Source organism: Heterocephalus glaber, unplaced genomic scaffold (assembly GCF_053883595.1).
Source record: "Heterocephalus glaber isolate CG9 unplaced genomic scaffold, H.glaber_assembly_v1.0 deba00000738, whole genome shotgun sequence".
NCBI lineage: Eukaryota > Metazoa > Chordata > Mammalia > Rodentia > Bathyergidae > Heterocephalus > Heterocephalus glaber.
This window is the reverse complement of record NW_028258161.1, coordinates 15,627,234-15,652,066: the sequence shown is the minus strand read 5'-3', so window position 1 is coordinate 15,652,066 and position 24,833 is coordinate 15,627,234. Positions and strand designations below refer to the sequence as shown.

The 24,833-nt window shown below is 49.9% G+C and overlaps 1 protein-coding gene across 12 annotated transcripts in view; it reads left to right on the top strand.

Moving 5' to 3' along the window:
• Frmd4a (FERM domain containing 4A) overlaps nucleotides 1-24,833 on the top strand; it is a 521,224-nt gene that overhangs the window by 322,443 nt on the left and 173,948 nt on the right. The window contains exon 1 of one of the 12 annotated variants that reach the window (XM_013078476.3): nucleotides 12,003-12,097. The exons of 10 other annotated variants lie outside the window; for them this stretch is intronic. The gene's annotated coding sequence lies outside the window, so the exon portion shown is untranslated. Of the gene's footprint in view, nucleotides 1-12,002; nucleotides 12,098-12,446; nucleotides 12,577-24,833 lie in introns of those variants that run through there. One more of the 12 variants, XM_004861769.4, reaches the window with a different exon arrangement.

The following is a 24,833-nucleotide window of genomic DNA, read 5'->3' as shown; positions in this document are numbered from 1 at the left end:
TCATCAAGAAAAATGAAGGAAAAACAAAACTATGAAGTATATTTGAATTGTGTCTATTCATTTTAGAAACTTGAGCTGCATTAGAAAAACAAAAGAAAGCTAAAGCTGTCAGATTCACTGTCCAGAAAGCTTCTCTTTTCCCTTTTGCTGCCTCATCCTCTTGAGGACTTGGAGTCCTATAAATATGGGGATGCAGAGCCCACTCTCTTCCTTGTCCTTTACATGCTGGGCCAGAGGGTCACTAAGGAGACTCCCTGGGACGCCCCAAACAGTGGTGTATCTTTGAGCTTCAGCAGGGGAAAAATGTCAAAAATGTACCTTCATGCATAGAATAAACTAAACTCTGGTCCATTAGACAATCTCTTCTAAACTCAGAAGTCTAAGACTATTTAAGTGAAGTTGTATGACAGAGGGTGTTTGTTTTCATTTTTACCCCCAGCACTATGGTATGCATAATGTGAACCACACTGAGAGCTGCAAAGACTCACTGTTCTGCGCACCCTTCGTGTGGATCAGCAAAGCTTTATTTGGGGAAAGTGGTCTTAGCACACGCAGGAAGAAACAGCCATGGCTTTGCCTTAGACTGCTTAACTGTGAAAGTTCAGATCAAAAAGAATCTTTGTAAATCCCTGTTTAGACTTAATGTTATTTGTTTGGGTTTTTGCAAGGCTGTCATCAGGTTTTTAGTCTGTTTGTTTCCTGTGAAAAAGCGAACAGTTCTCTAGTCTGAAAACTTCAACTGGCACTTGCCCCTGGGTGAGGAAAAGATACGCTCAGTGTGTCATTTCTAGTCATATTTCAGAGGCAGTGTTCATTTTCTTACCTATTTCCTTTAAAGGGCCGGGGATTTAGCTCAGTGGTCCCTTCCAGCGCCTGCCTGGCAAGTGCAAGGTCCCAAGTTCGATCTCTGGTACAAAACAAAACAAAACAAACAAAACATATTTCCCTTAAAAAGACAAGTTTGGGAGTCGCTGGATTTTTATCATGAGGTTCCCAGAGGCTTGGAGAAGAGGTGGCCGTGACAGCTGGTGCACGCACACAGGGGAAGGGCGGGCGCAGCGGGTCTGCAGGCGTGGGCGAGTGCCCGGCTGGGTACAAGATCATCTACTGGTTTGGGTGACATTATGCTCAATGAAACATTCGCATATTTTATATAAAAAATTAGCTTTCCATTAAGCCCTTTGCAAATCAAGATGTAGTCACCAATTTCATCAGCATAAATGCAGCAGGAGGAAGAAAGGAAAGAAGGAAGAAAGAAAAATGAAGAAATTAACAACTCTGTTTTCTGTGGGGTGAAAAACCAAGTTAGCCTGAATCTCAGTTAAGCATTACTATGTATCAAATTGTAACACAAAGTAATGGCTTAAAACAATCAGCATTTATTTATTTTAGGATTGCACAAGGCAGTAATATAGGCTGGGCTCAGCAAGACAGTTGTTCTGGTCTCTCTCAGGCATCTGGGCTCAGCTGCACGTCACACAGGCAGTGTTGCTGACCTTGGCTGGACCCTTGTCACCACCCTGAGCCTTGGCTGGGACAATGGGCTGACTCAGCTTGGGTCCTCTGGTCTCTTATCTTCCAGCAGGCCAGCTCAGGGTCCTTTACATCACAGCTAGACAGAGATGCAAGAGACCATATAGAAAAGCATGAAAGATCTTGTGAGCCCTAAGTTACGAATTGGAATGTTGTTACTTTTGCATTTTATTGGCCAAAGCAAGTTGGAAGACCAGTCCACATTCAAGAAGGAAGAAAAAAAGACTTTTATGTCTTGATATCACTTCACAGCCATATTACCCAGAGCCATAGTACAAATGGCATGGATACAGGGTGGAATGGGGGACTGTGGCCACTGCAATACACCACAGCCTAGTTCATGTCTGTTCACAGATGTATTAAGAACACATTCCATATGTGTCATTCTAGTACATCCTTTGAATCCAGAGATATTTTTGCCTGTATCAGGTAGCTTAAGTTCATCTTTTGAACCTAAAAGAGATTGACTGTATTTATATCAAAGAGCCTTATCAAAGTTCTCTTTTGATGTGAGTTTCATATGTCTGGAAATCCTGAAGATGATGGCGTGTGGCGGGGGGCTGCTGGAGATCAAACCCAGAGCCCCATGTGTTGACCAAGTGTTCTACCACTGAACTATACCCTCAGACTCTCAGTCCAGGGCTTATCCTAAAGAACATGTCGTGGAATTTGTGTGTGTTCTCATTTTATTATTATTAGCCAAGACTTCATCCTAATTTTTAGTTATAGAAATAAATGAATAAGCAAGGTGATTTTTATTCCAGATTTTTACAGTGGGCTCTTAGGTAATACTGCAATAGTGATGATTTTGTGCAGTTTTTTGTTTGTTTTCTTACATGAGAAACCATGGCTTATGTTTGTTCGGACATCTGTAATAATGAACCTATCCTTTAAACAAATACTTAAAAACACCAGGCAGCTTCTCGGTGAACAAGTACTATTTATTAAGAATTCATTAGTTGTAGTTTACTAGTGACTTTATTATGTTTTCGTGCTGGCTTTAACTGTTGCTTCAAAAATTTTAATTTTTGTATTTTCAGAGGTAAAGAAAGAAAGATACTGAGGGTGTGGGTAAATAAGAACTTTTATACATTCCCGACAGGAAAAGAAATGAGTTCAATCACTTTGAAAAGCAAATTGGCAAGACACGCTACAAAAAGCAATTCCATTTCCAAGTATTTATAGTGGGGAAACTTCACAGAGTACAAAGAAGACATGTACGAAGATGGTCATGGTACTCTTCACCTCATTTATTCACTCAGCAAATACTCATTGAGCACTTACTCTGCACTTACACTCACCCTACTCAGAGATTATGTGTAAGCAGGGGACACATCAACCCCAAGTCCTGTTTCAGGGAGCTTGCAGTTTAGAGGAGGAAGACACTAAATAAACAAAATAAATACAGAAAAGATACTGTAGATCAATTGGTGATAAATGTCAGGAAGAAAACTAAAAGAGATAAAGCTGAATGGAAGTATTGCAGAGGAGGTTAAAATTTAAATAAGATATACAAGGACAGACTCACTGACTGTGATTATTAGAGATATAGGTTTAGCCAATAAAAACACAAGACCTCCACTTCAATCTCAGATACTGAAATTTTTTGTTAGTGTGTCATTTGCAATATTTGCGACATACTTACACTACACATTAACTTGTTTATCTGAAACTCAAATTTAACTGGGTGTCCTGTATTATATCTGGCAGTTCTAGTGGCCACTGAGTAAAAGCCTGAAGGGACAAGGGAGACATGAAGGTGCATGGTCAGAAGGTTGTCAGATGGACCCCAGAAGCAAGCAGAGCAGACAGAGGAAGCAGCAAGCACAGAGGTCTGGGTGTTTCTAAGAGTGAAGACAGAACTTGTGTCTGTGGGAGGAAGGAAGAGAGTCTGTGGTCTAGTTGCATAATGGAATCTAACAAATGGACTCAATCCAAATATGCCCATATTGATACATTTCAGAAATAGTATGTTGAATGAAAAATGAATTGGGAAAAGAGCGAATCTGTTGCATTTCTGCAGCCAATCACTGAGGGCTGGACCCAGGAACTTGTTCGTGTTAGGCGAGCCCTGTACCACTGAGCGACACCCCAGCCACTGCTCTGGTTGCAATTCGGTAAAGCTTAAAGCCCAACAGTGCACACTGTTTATAGTTATAGTTGTATGTAGTCAAAAGAAAAAATAAACACAATGCACAACAACTTTATGAGGCTGTCAACTTCTGGGCAACAGAGTATAAAGGAGGAGAGGTCTCTAGCGTGCTCTCTTCTCTCTATCTGTCTCTCTCCCTGTCTCTCTCTCTCTCTCCCCCTTCCTCCAGTCTAAAACAAATGAGCAAAGGGCTTAAACTTAATGGTAGTTACACGGGAGCCTAATATAGTCTCTGTGCTTTTCTGAATGCTGGCAATGTCTCGTTTAAATACTTTTTTTGAGGCAGGGTTTCCCTTTGTAGTTCAGGCTGGCCCTGAACTCACTATATAGCCCAGGCTGGCCTCGAACTCACAGGGATCCTCCTGCCTCAGCCTCCTGAGTACTAGGATTACAGGCGTGCACCAGCACACCTGGTAGTTAAAATACTTTTAAAAGGATGACACCAAAATAAACAACAGAATTTGCGGTACTTTTGTATTATGAGGACTTTGCTACTGCAGGAAGTGATACAGACATTTGATCCAGCAAGGGTCCTGAGCCCATACTGGTGGTGGCAGCTGTCACTGAGCAGTGCCCATGGCTCAGAGAGGAGCCGCGTGTTCTCACTGAATGGCCACAGATCACCCAGGAGAGCCTGACCCTGTCTGTCAGGTGGTGGGGAGGACACTGGCCTCCAACCCCCAAAGTGCTACTGGGAACAGTGAATAGGACAGAAGCAGCGCAGACCCTGTGGGTGTCCACAGAATGAAAGGTGCTGGTTTCATCCCACCTGACCTGGAGCCCCCATCTGAAGACTGAACGAACTCATACAAATCAGGCTCCTTTCCCGTTTCTCTTTATAAGCTTTCTCACGTGAAATAGAAGTCAGTTCTGACTCCAATAACATCGACTGACATTGCTGTGTGGGGGGGGGGTATTGGGGACCAAACTCGGGGCCTCTCTCCAGCTAGACACATGCTCTGCCCACGAGCTACACCCATGCCTTTCTGCGTCCCTTTTGCTGGTACTCTCGCTGACCCGTCGAGACACCTAGGGCAGCAAGGGTCTGAGCTGGTAGAAGAATCCAGAAGCCTACATACGGGCGTGGCTCTGCCAGGCAACAGGGCTGCAGGGCCCTATGGCGACAGTTGGGGTGGATGCTGACGTTCAGAGCGGGCACTTAATGTGACCGCAGTTCCGAGGGCACCGACTGAGAGCAAACAGTGTACCCGGACTGTGGAAGGAAGCCGCACACCGCTTACACGGACTGGAATTCTCGCCTAAGTTAGTCATGGACGAACATGCTCGACGAAGAGAGCACACGTCACAATTCAAAACTCGGTTATTTAGGGCACGGGTACTTCTGTGATTTATTTGCAGGCCCTAACTCACCTGGGTTCTCGTAAGAGCTCCCAACAAGTATTATATAAGGCGTAAAAATCAACACAGGCTGTGGTGGATAACTTGGTATTATATGAAGACAAAACCTGCCAGATGCCAAGCCCTTTGCTGATACAAATAGGAACGTAAGAATACTAATAGCAAATATTTTAATAAATACTTACTATATGCAGCAAGTTTCTATCTATATGCACTCCACAAGGCAGTCCTCATAGCAGTGCCACTCAGGAAGCTAAAACCAAGAGCTCATTAGTCTAAGGTTACACAGCAAGGAAGTGGTCGGGCTGTGGTTCAAACCCAGCGGTCTAGAACTATACCTGCACTCCTAACAGTGGGTTATTGTTTTCTTCATACTCGAGCCAGAAAGTAGATCATAATACCAGTGCCAGCCCACTGCGTAGACGGGTAAGGGAGATTCAGAAGAGCCTGTCCAAAGCCCCAAGGGAGGAGGGGCAGAAATGGAGATAGGACTGCAATAGCCACTAGGATTACGGGGAAAATCAAGACAATCCGCCAGTAACTGTGTAGAAGTTGTATGTCAGGGTGGCCAGCGGGGGTCGGCAGTGCACTGACGCTCCACAGTGCCCTCGGGAATCTGCCCAGCTCCGCATGCCTGTGGGAGAACTGAGTCCCGGGTCAGCTGGGGCGGCCATCAGCACAAATGTCACATGGCGGTCGGCACTGCTGGCTTCCCATCCCTTCCCTCCAGGCGACCCCCATCCTGACTCCTCCCCTCACAGTGCCCCCTTCTGTCAACACTAAGTCACCACTTTGGATGTCCTGCGGAGGGACTCAGATTCAAATCCACCTCTTCCTAGCTATAGACCTTTGGCAAGCTACTTAATGTTCCTGAATCTCAATTTCCAGCTCTGCACAATGGAAATTAATAATCCCTACCATGCAGTGTTGCTGAAAAGATTATAGAAGAACCTCATAATGTGCCTGGCCCTGATAAATAGGTAGTAGACATGATCATCATTATTACCATAGCAGTTTGGGTTATAACCATTTCCAGGAGGATTTGCTTTGTGAAGAACACAGGAGGTTTTCTCTGAAAATTCAAAAGGTGCTTTTCTTTCTCCCCTCTTCCACTGAGAACTTCTTTTTTTGCAAAAAGCCCTGTGAAGACCTTCCCAAAGCCACACTAAGTAATTAAAAAATAGAAATGAAAGAAAGACCTTACATTTCTCGGAGCAAACATCAAAACAATGTAGAGTTTATTAAGGGAGATGTAAGCATGTCCGTTTCAAGACTGAAGTCCCACGTACTTGATTATTAAGGGTCACTCAATGGTAGAGCATTTGCTAGCACATGTGAGGCCCTGGGTTCCATCCCCAGTGCCAAAAAGGTTTTACTCAGTACCCTCAGGAATCTCCCGGACACTATGCAGGTGTCCCTGAAAAAGTGGGTGCTGGTGTCATCTTTGAGGGAATGCATCTGGCCCCCACCACTGAAGAGAGCCCATGCCCTACAGTTTCCATGAGCGGTAGCTTGGCCTGCCTTTATTAAAACTGTTCCATGGGATTGCACATAAACGCTGGTCAAAGGGTGTTTCCTACCATCCCAGACTCTTCTGTCATTTTTTATTAGCTGGGTGGATTTAATTACAAAAATCTATTGGGTCTAATTATAAAGACGATTACAACGCTTGGCCTAAAGAAAGCGATAAAGCAAAATTAAACACACCGTGTGCAGAGTAACAAATGGAGAGGGCTGGGAATGCAATGAAATTCTTAAAATAAAAACAGACAAAGCATTGCCAGAGTCTTACCCTGAAGGAACCAGGAGAAGGGTGTAAAACACAGACAACGGCAGAGATGCTGGGAGCATGTGCCGAGGTAGAGAGGGGCAGGGCTGTTCTGCAGGCGGATGGCTTCCTGCACTCACTGCCCCAGGTCAGCCCAGGCCCGGGGGGAGAGGGGGCCCTCACCTGCGGACAGCAGGAGACAAAACGCAGCAGGGACTTTCTTGGGCTTCCTCTGTGAGCAGGTGCAATACCAGCAAAGAACAGTGTCTGGGGGCTGCACAAGTGGGCGGGCCATGTTTGCAGTCAGGCTGTAGACAGAAGTTGCTCGTGGCCATCCAAGCCTCTAAGGGGCTCTGTCCCCTGCAGGTGGACTGGAGCCATTCGCAGGCTGCATGGCCACCTCGGAGTCTGTTCACCGTCGAGTCCAGCCACAGCACAGTCAGCGGCTCCGAGGCAGAAACACCATGGCGGAAGGGCACGAGGAGCGAAGCTGCTCAGCCCATGGCAGCCAGGAAGCAGAGGGGCAAAGGGAAGAGCCGGGGTGAGGAACGAGCCTTCCAGGTCGCAACACCAGCGACCCAGTCCTCCACCCAGGCTCCATCCCAACAGCACATTCAGCCAGAAACTCAGCAGCGGAGGGGCCCGCCGAGGTCACCTTTCCAAAGGCCAGTCTCTGAACACATCTAAGCCACAACACCCTCCCTGTGTCATGCCCTCCAGCCCTCCTACCTTCCACTCAGATATCTCTCTCCCCGTGCTAACCTTGTGTGTCCAGCCCGCTTCGCAAAAACTTGCCTAACCACCTTCCTATTTGGTGAGGTCAGGGTCCTAGAATTTGCTAACCGGAACTCATGTTATTTTATTAGCCAGTGACTTGTTATCCTAAGATACAGCAGGTCTGATTTCTGCTGAGTGTCAGGAGAAACCTTCACAAGCGCCACCTCATGGCAGGCCTGCCGCGCCTCCCTCATCATCCCAGGCGGGGGAGTGGGTTCGGGTCCTCTGAGGCTCTGGCTCCTGCCCTCGCTCTGGTCCATTCTCTCAGTCCTAGCTGCCTGTGTGAGATACTGACTGATTGGCATTATCTGTGCGATACTAACAGGGGACGTACGAGACAGTGTCACACAGAGACGCAATGACACACAGCACCGGAGCCGATGTGATCGAGTCTGATTGCTACTGGTGTCCACTTGCCCTCTGCAGGATGGAGGCAGCTTCTCAGCCCTCTGTGTTCTCACCCTAAATGGGACAAATAGTGGCACCAGCACCCAGGGCTGGTGAGAGGTTTATTCTTTATAAAGCGCAGGGTATGCACTCGTATTCATATTCATATATTTATACTTCTGGATAAGCAGAAAGGTTGGTTGGAAAGGTAACCTAGCATACCGCACTGGAGTGTGCTCCTGGTGCTGAGCAGCCTTACACTGCGGTCTGCACTGTAACACAGCCGCTCCCAGGGGCTCAGTGTTACATTAATTAGCTTTTGAGGGTCTGATTGATTCTTGTCTGTGTTTCCTGAAGACTTGCTCAGATTTGTACAGCTGTATGCTGAGACCCTATACAGATGCCTGTGTCGGAAAAAATAATAAGAAGCTATCTAGAGTCACGAGAACACAAGATGATAAAGTACAGCTATTAAAGACGATATCACTGTTTAAAAAATAATGACACAAAGCACAGCTATTGGATGAGTCCTTCACATAACCCAGGGACCTCGGTTTCAAGCACTTGGTCCCAAGCCAGGAGAGGCGCTGGAGTCCTTTCTTTTTGATTGGAGTGGTTCAGAATTGGCCTTTGACTGACCTGGAAGTGAGAAGTGAAAAGGACTGGGTATAAAAATATAATGGAGTTCACTTGAAACCCACCAAGTGCCTAGCTGAAATGTGAAAGGCAAAGGTACCAGTATCATTCTTCAGAGATGGAGAAGACGGCACGCAACACTCCAGCCATGCAGTGCAGGTCAGGACCCACCCCAGGCTCTAGCCAGCTCCAACTGAGACTTAATCCATAATTAACGGTGCACATAAAGTGCGGTCGTGGCCACGCACACCATGGTTGCCAATATAGCTCATGTGCACACTCTGAGTATGAAAAAAATAGTGAACATTTAAATTTTTTTAAAAATGTATTGCAGGAAAAGACACATTGCCATTAATTCCCCTCAAAATACTCCTCGCGTTGACACATGCATCCTGTCATCCCTGACATTTTCTGCAGCGCCTGAGCCCTCTGCTGTGTCTTTGCCTGTGCTGTTGTGGCTGCCTCCATATCCTGAGCAAATTCCACACGTTTATCCCTTGTGGTCACTTCAGCTTTAGGGACGAGCCAGGGCCTCACAGTGCCAGATTCGGTGAATGAGGTGAATGAGGACGCAGCATCATGTTTTTATTTGAGAGAAGTTGCTGTAAACATTTGCTCAGTGGGGAGTGACCCTAAATACAGTGAGTGTATAAACAAAATTGTGTTATAGCAGAAGACACATTGCCATTAATCCCCTCCGAATACTCAGAATACTCCCCCTTGCTTCGAGGACGCTTAGCCCTTCATTCTTGGCAATGTCTTTTACAGTAGTAAGTTTTTTTCTAAATTTAGACTTTCACTGTAGTTTTCAGTCACCCCCTGAAGACGGCAGTCCACAGTGACAGCTCAGGGTCTGGAACGGACTCTGGATTCAGGTCTGATTCCTGCATGTAGCTTAATCTTTTTAAGCCTTAAATCCTTATCAGAGAAAGGATGAACAGGTTGAGTGCGGTAGCACATGTCTGCAGTCACAGTTACTCTAGAGGCTGAGGCAGGAAAATTACAAGCCTGAGAGCAACCTGGCTAAGGACTGAGATCCTGTCTCAAATCTTTGAAAAGCCAGGGGTGGGAACTGAGAAGGTAGCTCAGCCCTGCCCAGTCCTCTCTATTCATTATGACCCACAGCATGGTTTGAAAATGTCAAGGTGCACTGAACCCACAGTGCTCCTGAGGGTGGAGACATGTTTTTAGTGGGCCCATTCTAAATCCTTGAAATGGACTGGCTGCTCTCTGGGAAACAAATCATTACAGAGTTTTTACTGACAACATTTTTCATCTGTCAACTCCAAGTACAGCCATAGGTGAACAATCTATTTTTTTCATGTTTTCATGAACTTCTGGGTAATTTAAGTTTGAATTTTATTTCACTGATCAAGTTTAACCATAACCTATTTCTCTTAATACTTCAAACTTCTCAAAAAACAGGTCTTCATCCCACAATACTTGCCCATTCTCAGTCCAGACCCCAGGCAGAAAAGCTTAGGGGGTAAAGAGGTCTGTGGGAGGCCCGAGGCCAGACATGGGGAAATACAGACCCTCCGGGCTTCTGCCCACACAGCCAGGCCCTGTCCTGCACTCCCGCGTGCTCCACTGACTCCCTGTTGCAGGCCTGTGGGCAGGCAGCACCAGTGTCCCCATCCCAGAGAGGCAGACGCCCAGAGTGACACAGCTTGCCAGCGGCACAGCTCCTTGGTTACCAGTGTTTGAGGTCCCAGCACCCAGTGACAGGGGCTGAGTGGTCACCAGGGGAACAGGGGGACCTGGAAGAGGGGAGGTGGTGGAGAGGCCCTGGTGGGATGAGGCAGCCAAATACAGGGCTACTGGGGAAGGATGGCCTGGTCCTCAGAGCTGCCCAAAGAAGGGAAGCCCCGAGCAGGTTTCAAGCACAGAACTTACAGGGCCTGCTCGGAGTCTCTGAGGGCTCTTCCAACTGGAGTGGAGAATACACCCCTGAGGGACAAGGGTTGGGAGCTCTCCCTGACAGTGCAGGTGACACTGTGTTCTCGTGCATCGAACAAGGCTGGGGACACAGGGGACTCTGTCCACACCAGGTACCAGGAGTAGGTCGGACAAGGGGCGGTTGTCCAGGACTCGGGGGAGGTATTTGGGAAGTCAGGCTTGGCGATTAATGAATGTTTGGCACGAGAGAAGGAAAGCAGGGACAGAGCCCTCTCTGGGGCTAGGGGGGCCAGTGCTCTTCCAGGCCAAGAGGGATCCCGGAAGGAGGACTTGATCTGGTGGGACAGTTTAGGGCATACTGATCATTCCAGGGGCCGAGTGGAAACACAGCAGGTAGAGGTCAACAGGATCCAGCAACTCCTCCAACTAAATACTGAGGAAAACGGTACGTGTCTCAACTGTTTCTCAGTGCTGCGGTCAAAACAAATCAGAACTGGAAGTAGTCCGCTTCCGATTAAATAATATTCCTGCTCAGCCTGTGGGAGGCTTTAGGTCAATCCCCAGCACCAAAAGAAGGAAAGAAACAAAGGAAGGGAGGGGAGAAAAATTCCCTCTGAGGGTCCCAGGGCACGGACACGACCTTGGCTGCAGTGTGTAAGGATCGGGCTGCACATCAGAGTCGCCTCCAAGACTCCACAAGTGCAGAAAAATCAGGTCCAAACCCAGCCCATTTCTCAGATTGACATCATTGACTTGAGTCCCTTGGTCCTGAGTGAGGCCAGGAGAGCCTGCAGTAAGATCAGAAATCCTCGGTGCTGCTGTCCAGCTCTTCTCTCCAACCACATACCGTGCACAGAATTACGAGGCCTGGTGAACTATCAGAAATTTTTGTCAGTGCATTTTAGAAAAGAGGCCACCATCCATCTGGTCAGTGGGAAGGTACGATGTGAGCGATTTCTTCTGCAGGTTACAAGTGTTCTGCCCGCGGTGCCTCGGAAATAAGGATGCTGGGCTTAGGGGGTTTCCTTCTGCCAGGGGGCTGGAAAACCGAGCTCCCCAGGCCAGGGGGCTGAGTGGGGGCTGGGAACTCAAGAGATGGGTGGGCTCCAGAGAAAGCTCTCAGCCCCCAAGCGAGCTGGCTTTGCTAGCCGGTGCTCACGCCCGTTTCCCTTCGGCAATTCATTTCAAAGGCGTCTAAAGCAGACAGAGCTGGAGCAATAAGCACGCGGACCCAGAGTGCGAAGTGTCATTGTCCTGCGGGGGTCTCCGCAGCTGCCCCCTCCAGGCCGTAGGACGCCGGGTCGGAGCCTCGGCGGCTGAGCTCGCGATCGCTGGGTGGCGGGAGCCGCGGGCTCGCTCGTGGGTCGGCTCGCCGCGCGGGGGCTCCGCAGGGTCCTGGCGCGCGGCCTCGCTCGCTCGGCGCTAACTTTGCCCGCGTGGCGGGGCGGAGGCGGCGGCGGCGGGCGCGCTCATTGTTGCGGCTCGGCTCGGCTGGGCTCGGCTGGGCCGGCCCGGCGGCTCCTGGCGGCCCCGAGGGCCTGCGCGGGGGATGGGACGCCCGGCCCGGCCCAGCGCCGCGGATAAAGGTGAGGCCTTTGTTCGGGCGCCGGGGGCGGAGGAGGAGGAGGGCGCGGGCGGGAGCGGAGCCCGGGCGCCCAGGCAGCCGCTCCTCAGGCCCCAGCGCGGGCCTGGCCTCCCGGTGCGCAGCTGCCCAGATGCGGGCGCAGGCGGGCGCGGAGAGCCCGGGCCGCGCAGCCTGAGAGCAGCCGCAGCGCAGCGCCTCGCTCGGGCCAATCTCGCAGAATTTCCGGGGCGGCTCCCGCAGGCCCGCGCGGCGTGGTGCGGCCGGGCCAGGCCGGGTGGCGACGGCCAGGGAGGAGGCTCCGGACCCCGCCCCACCGACGCCGACGCCGCTGCCGCTGCCTCTCACTGCAGTGTGAATTCTCGGCTCCGCCAGAGGCCGCGGGGCTGCACAGCCGGGGTCCAGCGAGCGGCCGCGTCCAGTGTGGGACCCACAGCCGCGCTTCCCCGCTCGGGTGTCCAGCGCCGCCCGCCCGCAGCATCCGTAAGTCGGGTCTTTCTTCCAGCCTGAGCCCCCGCCGGCTCGGGACAGCGGCTCGGAGTGGGCTGGGGGGGGGGGGGAGCCACCCGAAGGGTGCGGCCGTGGGGGCGTGGACCGGGCTCCTGTCCTTTCGGTTTCTGGTCTTGGAATCGCATCAGGCCCACTCAGTGTTTGGCAGCCTCGGGGCAGCAGAAGTGCGGCTTTGATTCCCGCAGCGCCCCTGGCTCTTGCGACCTCAGGTAGCAGCGAATGCGCCGACCTGCACGTTGTCTTCTGTTGGCTGAGGGACTCTTTCTGAGGCCAGCGAAGGTTGGGTTTGTCCAGGCACGACAGGAATGGGGGGCCGTGGTAACTAGACTAGATCCGTTCATCCTCGGCAGCGACACAGCTCAGTTCAGTTAATGGGAGGCAGCGTGTGGACTCGCCTTTAGGTCGACCCGGTTGTCTAGCCAAGGAATAGAAAGTTGCCTGGACGTGACTGGGAAAGAAGTGACGCCTGATGTGTAAAGTTCTGTGGCTAGAAGTAACCTTTACAAAGTAAATAAACTCTCCTTGCCTTAGCTGCAGTTTTAGTAGGAATGAGGGTCAGAAAATCTCTCCACCCTCCTTTGTTCTGACCGAGTGTGATCTGCCGCTGTTCCTGCTGCAGTCTCTTTGGCATTGGCCCTGAACTAGTTTTATTAATAAGACTTGTTATCTGTGGCCCAGAGCCTCTTTGTAATTTGTGGACACTGTTGCCAAGTCCCCCGAGAGCCTGGCAGGTGGCTGGTGCGATCTCATCACTGGGGAAGCCGGGACCCTTGAGGTTCCTGAGTGGCTGATTTCCTGATCCCGAGAACTGCATCCCAGATGTATCTCGTGGATTTCATTGTCCCAGCAGTTACAGCCTGAGGTCAAAGGGAAAGATAAGCAGTGAGTCCTCCTCCACTCTGGGGTCTTGGGAGAGACTGGAAGAGCACTGTGCTCTTCCACGGAAAGGGCTCCTGCGGCCTCCATGAATGCAAGGGAAAGCGTCAGGCGAGTCTAATTGAGAGGTAGGTACGCTACCAGGCAGCTTGTGAAGTCATTCTCATCCACATGGTGCAGTTTCAGAATGCCTACGACTGGGTTCACCGCTGACTTAGTTTTCTTTCTTGGCTGTCACCTGAGGTGTCGGTATAATTGTGGTGAAATTCTCTCTCTGGGTTTACTCGTTGCGCATCTCAAAGAGAAGCGACTTCTGGGCCCTCGTAGCAAAGCAGTAGGATGGTTGTCTTGCAATGGCTCTTCTATTGAAGCCCTAAAAACATCCCCGTGTTGACCTCGCGCTCCTCGCCAGGTTCCGCGGTGACTCAGAGCCACACTGCCTGTGCCCCACCCGCTCCCCTCCTGGGCCCGTCCCTCTCTCTCTCCACCGCGCCCTCTCTGAGGCCGGCTGGCCACTGCTGTCTGAAAATGGAAGGAAAGGCACTGAAGGAGCTGCTGGGCGTCTCTGGAAGGGAGGCGCTGCGGTGGGAAAGCGAGAGAAGCAGGATGAGCGAGCGGGACGTGCAGTACACAAGCTCTTCCTACCCTCATCTCAGTGGTCGCAGGGAATCTGAGGACACGTGGCCGCTGCACACCTGACCTGCTGGGGAGGGAGAGACTGGGTCGTTTTGATCTGTGGTGCTCGCTTGGCTGACAGTGTGTTCCGCTGGTTTTGATCCCCGGAACACCCATCTCAGGAGCTGGCACCGCAGCTCTGGAACGCTGGGCTTCAGCATCACCGTGCTTGGTGTCTCTGCGACCTCTGGTGAGAAGTTCCCTGCATGGTGTCACCCAGCTTGCGGGCATGGGAGCTGGTCCACAGCAGTCCCCTTTGGGTTCCCCAGACCCAGCAGCCGCACCCTCCTCTCTCCCGGGTGGCTTGGGCTTGTGAGGAGTGCTGCAGACACACCCTGGCGCTGAGCTCTCCTGCCCCTCCTCTTCCACAGAGGATCCAGGCTGTTGGCCCTGCTCAGTGAGTCGCACTGGTCTTTGCCCTGGGTGCCAGTGACGGTTTTAAGTTCAGTCATATCTGTAGGAATTGGGCATTTGCTCCCGAGGAGAGGTGCTGTTCCCTTGGAAGGTGGGAATCACTGCTGAGAATAGCGGCCGCTGTCATTGGGAAGTACTAGAGGTGAGTGGAGAAGGGATCCGCTCTGTGGCATTGTCACTACCAAGCAACCAGGAGGTGAGCTGGGTGTCCAGGTTTGAACTAGAGGCGCGCTCACCTCCCTCAGACACTCAGCACAACTGGCTTGCGCAGAGATGTCGCTTGTAGCTTCTGGGTTTTGTAGGGAGCCCGATCTCTGCTAGGTGTCGTGTTTTCTGGCTTTGTCCTCAAGTGGAGCACCAGCCATTCCATGGAGCGATACAAGAAGAAACTCATGGTCCACGCTCAAGAGCACTGGCACAGTGAGCCCTCGCCGCACTCTGGCCAGTCACACGGCGCTTCTCTTACTAGCAGCCATTTACCGCTCCATGGCTACTGCACACGTTCTGGCCACTTACTTCCCACTGCATTTAGTTACCTGCTCATGGTATGCACTCTGTAGATCCATCTCGATTAAGCGAATTGCTGTGGGGATTCATCAAAACACATTCCCACATTGATCTACTGAGGCTTCATGAAAAGCCCAGTGGTCCAAAGTGTGGCTTGTCAGGTCCGCCCCTGTCCACCCTGCCCTTGTCCGCACTGCTGTGTAGTCCCCGCTCCTTGTTGAGCAGTACATTGCCAGCCATCGGGCCAGGAGACTTGGCAGTGCTGCAGAGAGAGACTCAACCTTGGAGCATTTTTTTTCACTTCACCTTAGCCACAACCCATCCCTCCAAACTTGAGGCGATAATACCACAATTTTCACCAGAATTAGCATGCTCTCATGTTGTACTGTTCTTTGCAGGGCTCTCTTGCCTTTCTTTGTCCTTGCTGTGTGAGGAATGCATAAAAGATGGAGTGTCATGGGGAATTAGATTGATACTAATGACAGCAACAGCGAGTGGAAATAGTAATCGGAGAGTTGCCAGGCTGTGCCCTTCATAACCATAAAATGTGCAATTGTGCTCTCACCCCACGCCTGTGAAGAAGTAAACAGACATGACCAACCCAAACTAGGAATCCAGATAGTGTGGAGCCATCTGGAGTGGGCCACACGTCTCCCCGCAGCTGGGAGTCGGTGCTGGCTTGCCCGTTTCCCCTCCTTCTGGCTACCCCAGTAAGCAGCCAGTACTTCTTTTTCTTGGTGGGGGTGGGGGTCCACAGAAGAAGGGAGAGCAGTGAGGACATGAAGCCGACATGGAGCCCAGCACAATGGAGTGTTGTGTTCTGCCGCTCAGTCCCCCTTTATGGGGCTGGTTGAGTGTTTGGTGACAGAACTGTGGAGTGACCAGTGGCACAGCTGTTGCCTGCGGGTCTTGGCAGCAGGGAGGGAGGGATGGGTGGGGAGGGCCAGGGTGGCAGGGGTGCAGCTCTGGCTCGAGGGCGTCCAGTGAAGCGTGTGCACCTGGGGCCCTGAGAGCACCAACCAAACATTCTAGACAGAGGATAGCTTGGAATGGAAGGTGTGGATGGATCCTTTTCGCAAATGAGGAGTTCACAGGCACTGAGGGGTGTCTCCAGGGTCTCAGCTGCTGCACCAGGGCTGGAGCCCCACCTCGAACTTGGGTTACACACTGCAATGAGGAGTGACAAACGGAGCACAGAGTGGCATCATCTGCCCCAGGTTCGGTCATCTAGGCAGCTCTGCCGTCTGCTAGCTATGAGGACCTTCTGAGTTACTGAATCTTTCTGAGCCTCAGTTGTCTTATTATAAACAAAGAAAAGTTACATGCAGGGGGTCAAATGAGAAAATGTCTGCGAATCATGTAACACTCGAAAAGAGGATTCTTTTAGAATCAGAAATTGTGTCCGTGTGTACCACCCTTCCCTACCCAGAAGGCTCTACGATGCCAACTTTGGAGGGATTTCGAAGACATTGGATATAAGAAGACAGCTGACTTCGGAAGAGGAGATATTAGTACAATAAATGGTACATCTTTACTTCCAATATGTACTGAAATTTTGTAGAGCATAAAGGGGGCAAAAGTTAGTTCTAATGTTTCATCCGTGTCACGGAGCCTTCCAAAAAAGGCTCCATGGGTAAAGGCTCGACCTTCGCTCCCATCACAGGGCGCAGGGAAAGTTTATGATGAACGGTGGGGTGGCAGGATGCAGTAGAGCCTCCCAGATTGAGAGGAGAAGAGGCCGAATAACCAGGAGCTGATGAGAGAGCCCTGGGGCTCTGTAGCCACGTCCGGGTCCCCGATTCCTGGAACAGGAAGGCAGGGGAAAGGAAGATAGAGGATTTTGCCTTCGTACTAATGGAGTATTTTATCTTACCTTTCTAAAGTTTTTGTTTTTGAAAATGACCAAAAAGCTCTTTCTGGCTAATATCTTGAAAAAAATTCTAGAGTAGAAATAAGAATTGCTAAGATTATATCAATCCGTGACAGTGTCATCCTTTTCTTAACATCAAAGGCAAAAATCAAATCACTGCGTAACATTCTTTGGTTACTTCCCATTCATTGCCATTAGTTGGGAAGATGTTCAGTTCCTGTGTAGTATATTATTCCTGAGTAATTAATGCAGCAAGTTAATGGCAAGAGCACCCAAGATCCTGGGGTTTTTCCATTGCACTGTCCACTCAACCACACTGAAAAGACTGGAATAGTTTCCTTGTAATAGGGGAAATCAACATGCAATTTGCATAATATTCTGCAAAATTATTTATGCATTTAAACCTCTAGGGTATTAAGTAACATAAATCAGAATGAGAAATCATCTGTCTTCTGGTGGCTGATTACATACAGACACACGGGCAGCAAAATAAAGACACTACACAGATGCACAAACAGGGAACATATTTGTAGAGTATGATGTCCACATCTAAGGCTGGGGTATATTTTAGGCGAACTCTGAGACACAGCTATGGTCATCTTTTGCCGGGCTGGGTAGAGCATGTCTGTCTTTTTATGGAGAAGATATAAGCTGGAATTTGTTTGTGGTTCCTTCTGCTCCTTATGTGGAAAGGATGGTTTTTCTAGTCTTCAACAATTCAGTTTTTCTTCCTTCCTGTTCCTATGGCTATAACTTAGTAGACATTTTGCGCTATTTTAATACCAAGATCTACAACCTCCAACTTGGAAAGATACCAGATACCCAGAGAATCTGATCCAAACACATAGTCCTTTGTTTCTTCTGTGCTTAGATTTCCTTTTTCTTCTTGCCAGCGGAACTGACCACACTTCTAGAGCGCTGACGGTACTCAACTGAAAAATCCCATGAGCTGCAAGTTTCATAACCAGGCTTTTGGCTTCATACTGGGCACAGAAAAAAGTCACGATGTGAACACTGCACTCCTCGTTTGTAGGAAGGGTCAGCTGGGAGCCCAGGTCTGCAGCCTGCGGGGCAGGCAGCATCTGCCCCTTCTCACCCGATGCTCCGCGCGCAGTTACCTCCGTCACACTGCCTTGGAGTGGCTTGGTCTTGGTTTGGTTACTCACCAACTCTTCAGATTCTCTCTCCACCCTTGTGGAATAGAGTTCCAGGGTTCACAGAAGCTCTGCAGCGCTTCCCTTTGCTGTTAGGAGTTCCACCTGTGGTTTTCTGAGTACTCCCTCCCTCTTCCCCTAAGGCTTGAGAAACATTGTCCTGTGAGCCTGACTCATCACCCGTGTCTGCCACTTCCTGTTGGCTCCTCTGGAGTTACCCTTTGGGATTTTCTCCAGTGTCCTGATTATACATTTGCCTTCCAGATCCCTCTACGGTGAGGTGCCCAGTTCTGTCATCTCGGTTCAGGGCTTCTGCACTTCCGAGTCGTTATTGAATCGGCACCATTCTTCCCGTGCACGCCCACAGGAGCTCCCACCCTCCCCACCCTCCCCTCCTGCCTGCATTCCCTGTAAACTTCGCTCCTCAGCAGGAGATAACAGCGCCATCACCATCTAGCAGCCTCTTAGTTGTTAAGCTTTTGTTCTTCCACTGTCCTTCACAGGCACAGGGCCTCGCCTCCGCCTCAGACCTTGGACTTCAGCCTCAGCTGTTGCTTCTCCTTTACGTTCAGGACCCCCCCTTCTATGCCTGGACACACCTCCTCACTCTTCAAGTAGAAGCTGTGGTGTTCTCTCCCTGTTCCTCCAGAGTGGGTTTCCTTCCTCATCCTCCCAAAGTATGCCCCAGAATGCTGTTCCAGTGTGATCCCATCTAGCTGTAGTGACCACTTCACACATGCCACCCAAGGTAGCTTTTTAAGGAAAGCACCATGTATCCCTCATCTTTCCATTGCTGGGGAAAAATACCTGACGCGCACAACTTAAAGGAGGCAAGGTTTATTTTGGCTCACAGTTTCAGAGGTCTCAGTCCATGGTCAGCTGGCTCTGAGGCACAAACGTCACGGCAGGAGGGCTTAGTGGAAGAAACCTCCTCACCTCATGGCAGCCAGGAAGCAGAGAGAGGAGAAGAGCCAAAGAGGCGGGGCCTGAGGCCAGATATGATCCCAAGACCAACACCGTAGGCTACCAGGCAGTCAAGATAAGCCACCACAGTCTGTGTCTCACCCTTTCTTCTGCATCCGCCACCACTGTGCCTGGCTTTTGTAGGTGCTCAGAGGTATAAACAAGTCACTAATTGTTCGCAGTGTGGTCTCTTGTTACTTGTTTGCCAGTCTGCAAGTGTTTTTCCTGCCTGTAGCTAGTGCCCCTATGTGACATTTAGCTCTTCTCCTGCCGTGCAGCTCATCCTCCTCAACATCTCCCTGTGTCCGAGGGTAAGAGATACAGGGATACGAGACGCAGCTCACATCTCACTGTCACCTCCCGATCGCAGCTTGTGATCCTCCTGCCGCAGCCTTCCCAGTAGCTGAGATTACAACCGTGTCCCACGATGCCCAGCTTAGTGGGTGTATGGATGTCTCCCTGACCTACAGTACGCTGCACATACCTAAAATGTACTGGTGGGTACTGCTGTCGACCCGTGTCCGTACTCTGACAAATTGTCACAGCTAAGAACTGCGGCTCCGTGCTTTCCATCGTCCCGTTTACAGAGCTCGTTGGTGTTTTAAGCTTGGTGCTAGGAAGGATAGGAAATGTAGTCAGCGTCCCTGGCTTACGGATCTGTCCTGATTTAAATTTCTGGCTTTCTTTGTACCGCTGTCTAGCCCCATTTCTGTACAGCCCCATGTCCAGGTCTTTTCTCGAGGCGATACTGAAACTGAGGTTTGGTTTCCAAAGGATTTGGCGTGACTGGGTGAACTGTGTGCTGTCAGGCTTATTGCTTTGCAACAGGAGGGAGCAGAGATCAGAAACCCTGCCATCTTCTAGAGGGCTCTGGTCGGGGCAGAACACACACCCCTTGTTCGTTCCAGCATGGAAGCAGCCCAAACAGTAGGCTCCCTGGCAGCCTTTTTCCTCCATGCTCCATGTAGTCAACACAGTGATTACCTCCTGCCGAAAGCTTTGAGAAATTGTTCTGTATCCAATTAGAAGTTTTGATTTGACTAACAGGTACAGCATAACATCTTTATTCTATAACTGCTCCCCAAGTGCTGTGCCCCCAGGTGTTTTTAGAACTCCCGGTTACTGTGGCCGTTGTGTTTTAAGGCACCGTGTTATTTCCTGCGACAGCATTTCTACCTAGAGGCTTGTAGACGGGGAGTGGGGTGGGGGACCTATTTGGGTTTAGAATCCTCTCCTTCCTCCTCTTCACCTCTGTCTGTTTCCCTTCTTTTCCCCGCCTGGCTCTCCATCTGCACTGTTAAATGGCGTTGGGGGCCAGAGGGAGCTGCCCCGGAACTTGGCTCCCTGGAGCCGCTGTGGCAGGGTCAGACAGCCTAGAAGTAGGACCCGGTGGTTCAGGGGCAGCTGGGCCTTGTGGAAAGCTCCCACAAAATGAATGGAGGGATCTGCTGGGATAGCTCGTGCAAAAGTGGCAGGTCTCTGCCAAAAAGCATTCTTGCAGAACCCTTTCCAAAGAATTCGGTTATGTGACGTCAAGGAGGTGGCCTCCAGCCCAGAAGCACTGCCTGTAAGATGTCAGTGGGGCTGTGAGAACTGCCCTGAGCGTGGGCACCACATCTTCCCCACCGCTCCTGTGCTTTTCACTGTGAGGGGTGGGTGAACTTTCCAGCTCCTTGAGATGGGCCCCGAGACCACCCACCCTGCAGGAGCACTGGAAGTTTGGTCTGCTGTGAGTGTCACTAGCATCAGGTGTCTGGCCAAGTGCATCCTGTCACGCACGCCAGGACTTGCATGTGAGCAGTTGGCCCCGGTATCAGGTCCTAGGATGGGGTGGCAGCCGCATGCCTAATGCAGGTTTTGCCAAAGTAGGTGGCCTGATGGACTGTGCCAGTTCCTTGGTGGCTCTTCTCCTGCTCTGCGTCAGGAGCCAGCAAGGGCCCAAGTGTGGAGTTTGGAAAGCTTGCATATGGCCTGGGGTAGTGTTTTCCACCTTACACTTCCCCAGACGCCATGGAGAGCAGGACCCGAGTAATACACAGAGAGGGTCCTTTGGGGGAGGACAACCTGTTCCCAACTCACTTACCTGTCGGCGAGACACCTTCGGCTGCCACCGAGGCTGTGCATGGCATGTTCATGCGGGTGCTGCACAAGGAAGCCAGGAGCTCCCAAGCCTGGGTTTGGAAGTGTGTTTCTACATAACGGGCAAATTACAACCAAGCTTACAGAGTGCAAATGAAGTTTATATAGTAGCTATATTATGTACTTATCCTTAAATTATAGGTCAGGATGTATGCTACTAAGTATATATTTACTGGTTGATGTAAAAATATTTTGGGTGCGCATTACAGCAGGCACACTGTTCTGTTTCGATCACACACATTTGATCATTCCAGTGTCACCAAACCATTTACAGTACAACTGAGATAACTTACGGTATAGTAAGACCGGAGTTGTAAGTAGTCCTGTATTCCCTCCCATTGATCATGACATGTGCACAGATAAGTTCGGGTTTCAGATGACAGGCTGAATTAGACTCTGGAGCAAGTTCATGTTACCAGGAAAATGTCAGGGAGGTTTTTGGGTATTGAATGCGGAAATTCTCCACCCAGACAGCTGCGGGTATGCCTAACTGTTTCATACAGTGTTACGTTTTGTTTTGTTTTATTTTTAAATTTTTGGCCCTGGGGACTGAACCTGGGGCCTCTTGCAGCTAAGCAGGTGCTGTATCTCTGAGCTATACTCACAGACCCCAAATTACATTTTAAATAGAGAATATTTGATTATACACTTATACAAGGGAAATTGGTAGCGTGAATAACTAGGAAAAATGTGTTTGTGCCTGTCAGTCTGCAGTGCAGTTTTTAGAAAGCCTTCTAGGGCCGGGGATTTAGCTCAGTGGTTCTGCCACCTGCCTGGCAAGCACAAGGTCCTGAGTTCGATCCCCAGTACCAAAAAAAGAAAAGAAAGCCTTCTGAACCAGTGCCTGTCTCATCAGACGGTAATGTTGTAACAGAAAACATTACAAGTATCGGCTGGTACAGTGAATATCTTTTCTTGAGATGTGTGTGATAGGTACACTTTATTCATGTCTTATATGTCACAGTTTATCGGAGTGAGGATGGGGTTCTTGGGGTGTGACTGACCCACCTTGCCCTGAGCTCAGTCGTCCTCTCTGGAACTTCCAGCTGACATCACCTGCCCCCTCCTGATCACTCGCAGTGGGGACAGGCAGCCCGCTCCATTTTGAAGCACGATGGCTGTGTAAAGGTTCCCCCTCCTGTTGAATGGGAATGTGCCTGCTGGAACATCCACTCTTTGATTCTATTTTTTTCCACCAAAGGAAAAGTTCTCTTCCTTTCTCATTATCTGCATCCTATTAGTAAGTTCCGACACCCAGCTGCTCCACACTTCGCCCCCTGCTCCCCTATACCTGTTCTCTCTGTGCAGTGGACTAGAGTCTTCCTTGCACTCACAGTTGTTCTGCCTCGGATAACAGACAGGGTCGCCCTGACCTACTGCCTTTGCTGTCATGGAAAGTCAGGGTGCCTGGCCCTTTGTCCAGTCTGGTGACCTTCCCTCAGGTTTCTCCATTTTCTTTCATTTTCTACATAAAATGTGGCACCAGAATTGAACACAGATTCCCACAGAGCTCAGGATGCCTCTTACCTCTCCTACCCTGGACATGATGCTTCTGGCATGGGAACTGTGAGTAGGATCCCAGGTCTTAAATTCCGAGCTGCCGTGCAATCCTCCTCCTCATCTGTAAGTTGATGAGCATGCCCCTGTGTCTGCTTACAGATCAGTGGGGGAAGACCTAGGTTGAGAAAGACAGCTTATATTTTAGTCTCACTTTACAGCCTTCCAAGTGCCCGTGTCTTGTTAGGCACTGAGCCTCAGCATCTGCAGTTGGAACCCTCTTCCCAGACGCCCCCATTCCTGCATTGCTTACAATGATTTGAAGAGGGCTCCTCTCGATTCCACAAGTGATGTGGCTGTCCCCAGTCTCTGGGTCCCCCTTCTTCATGATCATAAACGGGTTCTCAGTGCTCCCTGCCCACCCACCCTCCACCCTCCCAGTCACTGGGTGAGGTGTTTCCAGAACACACCGCATTCACTTCCATCTCGGGCCTCTTTCCATACTGTGCGCTTGAGTCCAGTTCTGCAGACACCACTTCCTCCCTGGGCTGACCCGATCTCTGGGGTGGCTGAGGGGCCAGACCCCAGAGCGCCTGATGGCCACCACCACTGTCCCGTGGGTGACTCCATAATCGCCTGTGAACTTGAACATTTCCTCTACCCATAGAAGGCAGAGAATCTTCTTCAGTGTGGGAACAGGTGGTGCTCATCAGGATGTTTCTAATAAGATACCTGACATGTCCTAAATAGGCCATAAGAACCCACCATACTGATACGAGTATCCCTGGACTCCAGTTCTCCTATTTCATTAGAATAAATTCCTAGAAGAGGAATAGCTGAGCCAAAGGACATGAACCTTTTAAGCATTTACACTCTAGTCTTATTTTCTGTAGGGTGTCTGTGCTCTTCTAGTTAAGTCATAATTGTCTGCTAAGTAAATACTTTTGTCCTTACATCCTAGGACCTTCATTATAGTTGTTATCTTCCCCCAAAGTTTGCATTTGGTTTTTTTTTCTGTGAAGTAGAATTATTATTTTGTGGAATTATTTTTAATGCAGTCAAATTATAATTGCTTTCCTGTTGCTTTCACTCTTAGAAAAACCTAACAAACAATCATCTACCTGTTTTTAATATTTAACTTTAAGAGCCACCTGGGATTTATCTTAGGCTCAGTGGTGTAGATGGTTTGTTTGTCTTTGCACGTCCCCTCATGATTGAGGAGACTAGACAAACAGGACCTGAATTGTTCAGTAATTGATCCTTAAACACAAATCCACTAGCTGCGCACAGTGGACCCATTGCATTCCCTGGTTTTCGTGTCTCGAACGTAGTCTTAAAGGATCTTCGTTGTCCTCTGACTTTGCTCGTGTGAGGTATCGGCTCTGTTTTCCCACTCTCCGTGCAGCGTGTGGTGTGCCGAAACGTTCCTCGCAGGCTGCCAGCCTTTGCTTGCTGTTGTTTGCTAGGCGAGTGCCCTTCTGCTGCGGCCCAGCCCGGCCTCCGGCCTCCGCTGCCCTGTGAATAATGTCACCCACCGCCCTCGGGAGTTCTCCAGGCAGAGCCTTTGGATGTCTCAGTCTTTGGTTTCTCATTTCATCTCATCCTCCTTGTAAGACTTTTGCTCTGTCTGTGTGTTCCGCAGTGCTGCCCGGGTCACAGGCAAGCCCCCTGGCCTGAGCAGCTCCGCAGGCCCCTTTCCCTTTGGAGGTCTCCGTCCTGCCAGATCCGTAGATTTGAACTCACCTCCCTTTTCAACCTTGTCTTTTTCCTGACTTTAAAAACTCTTCCTCAAGTTCCAGTTCCCTGTCTCCACTCACATTTTCTACTCTAAAAATTCCAAGTACAGTCATCAAAACAGAAGAAAGGGTAGGTATTTGCCTTTTCCTTTGTGAGCCTCTTCATTCCACTAAAAAACAAATAAAGAAAAAAAGAAAAAACAAACAAAAAAGAACAAAACTGAAACTTAGTAGCAACAACAGAAACCCTCTGTCATAAGCTCCTGAGGCCAGACCTCCTGTGGCAAAGGACAGGTGTGATTTTATTTTACTTTTTATTTTTTGGTACTGGGGATCGAACTCGGGACCTTGCGGCTGCCAGGCAGGCGGCGGAACCACTGAGCTAAATCCCCGTCCCCT